The following is a 1,846-nucleotide window of genomic DNA, read 5'->3' on the forward strand; positions in this document are numbered from 1 at the left end:
GGGGGAGTAACCTGCTGCAGAGGCAGAGGCTCATGGGAAACCTCTACTAGAACAGTGCACCTGTGGCTTTGCAGGCTTTATCCCTCATGGATGCTTTCATGTGCTGGGCTAGTGTTGAGTGCCTGTAGCTTTTCCATACTGAGGGTGCGGGCGTTTGGTGGGTCTATCAATCTGGGGTCTGGAGGATGGTGGCCTGCTGCGTGGGGGCTTCAAGCCCATATGTTCCTTCTGCACTGCCCTAGTAGAGGTATTCCAAGAGGCTCTGCCTCTGCATCCGTCTTCTGCCTGGAAACAGTTGGGGGTGGAGGTGAGTGGGGTGGTTGATCCTTCACCAATGGTTAAGCAGCTTCTTCTTGATGCTGACCTTGTGATACTGAGTTCTCATGAGATCTGGTTGTATAACAGTGTATGATATCTCTTTCCTCTGTCTTGCTCCTACTCCTGCCATATGAAACATTTTATTGCTGTTTGTCCTTCTGGTATGATGGGGAGGCTTCCTGAGTCCTCCCAGAAGCAGAAGTTACACTTTCTTTACAACCTACAGAACCATGAGCCAACTAAACCCCTTTTGTTACGATCATACAGAAAATGAGTACTGCGAAGTGTAGCTATGAAATGCCTTCAATGACTTTTCCCCATCGTATTGTCTCTTAACACTGGTCTTCTTTTTAATGCAAATATCTGAAGTCTTCTTGAAGTTTGCCCCTGAAAATGGCCTTTTTTTCCTTCTACATCACCAGGCTGTGAGAAAGATAGCTGAAAATGTAAAAGCAGGTTCAGAAGTGGCTAACAGCCAGAGGTTGGAGAGTTGGAGGACTTGGAAGAAGACAGGAAGATGAGGGAAACTTTGGACCATTGTAAAGACTGGTTAAATAGTTGTGATTAAAATGCTGACAGAAAGAGGGACAGTGAAGGCCCTCATTGTTGCACTGGACACTTTTCAAGGTCTGTTGATCTCTGATCTCCCTGTCTCTGATGGGACAACTCTGGCTCTTGAGGGTGGCTTGTTGCTGCTGGCTGCATAGCTCAGCATTCTGCTGTGCTCTGAGTAGAAGGGGTGCCTGTGGTTGCAGGGAAATCCACAGACTGGGGCTTGAAACTGCTGTTAGCGCCGACTTACCTTTGAGGCATGGCGCGCATGGCAAAGTGACGTTTTCTCCTCCAGTGTCTGTCCAACTGCTGTCATGAGCCGCTGAGCTTCAGCACAGCTGCTGTACACACATGATTGGTTTTTTACTGGTATTTGGCTCTCGGCAGTGACTGGTGCTGGCTTGCTTTTTTTCTCTGAAAAAACCCTCTGAACAAATTGCTTGATGTTTTCTCCAAAGTGGCTTATTGAAGGAGGCTGTTTCTTTGATGGCAGTAGCTGGACGCTTTCATTCTGACGGATGTCTTCTGTCTTCTTGCCTGGGGCAAGTTGAGAAGTCCTCAATTCGTGAAGCATTTCATCATGTTTTTCTATGTTGGGCTTCCTAGAGTTCTCCCTCTTGTGAGTCGGGGGGGAAACATCGGCCTTTGGCTCTTGCATGAGCCTTGACAATTTGGGTTCCTGGGCTCCTTGTGCCCCAGGTTGCTCCTTCTGGCTGCCATGAGGTCACGTAGCTCCTGGGAAGCCTGCGTGTTCCCAGTAGGCATGCTCTGGAGATGGCCCTGGGACACTTGAGAAGCCAAATTCTCTGAAGCATGGGGCAGAACAGATGCTTGCCCATCTGGAAGGAGCACAATAGCAGAAGAAACTTGAGGCTGGGTCTCTGACGTCGTGGCCGTTCCAGGCTCAAATTCACTAACAACCTCCTCCCTAAGACACAGCTTTCTTGGGTCTTGGGAGACAGACATTCTAGGGAGT

The 1,846-nt window shown here is 48.9% G+C and overlaps 1 pseudogene; it reads right to left on the minus strand.

Moving 5' to 3' along the window:
- Window positions 1-776: 776 nt before the first annotated feature.
- LOC116465730 (putative spermatogenesis-associated protein 31C1) lies at window positions 777-1,839 on the minus strand (annotated as a pseudogene).
- Window positions 1,840-1,846: the final 7 nt, after the last annotated feature.

This window comes from Hylobates moloch, unplaced genomic scaffold (genome assembly GCF_009828535.3).
Source record: "Hylobates moloch isolate HMO894 unplaced genomic scaffold, HMol_V3 SCAFFOLD_9362, whole genome shotgun sequence".
NCBI lineage: Eukaryota > Metazoa > Chordata > Mammalia > Primates > Hylobatidae > Hylobates > Hylobates moloch.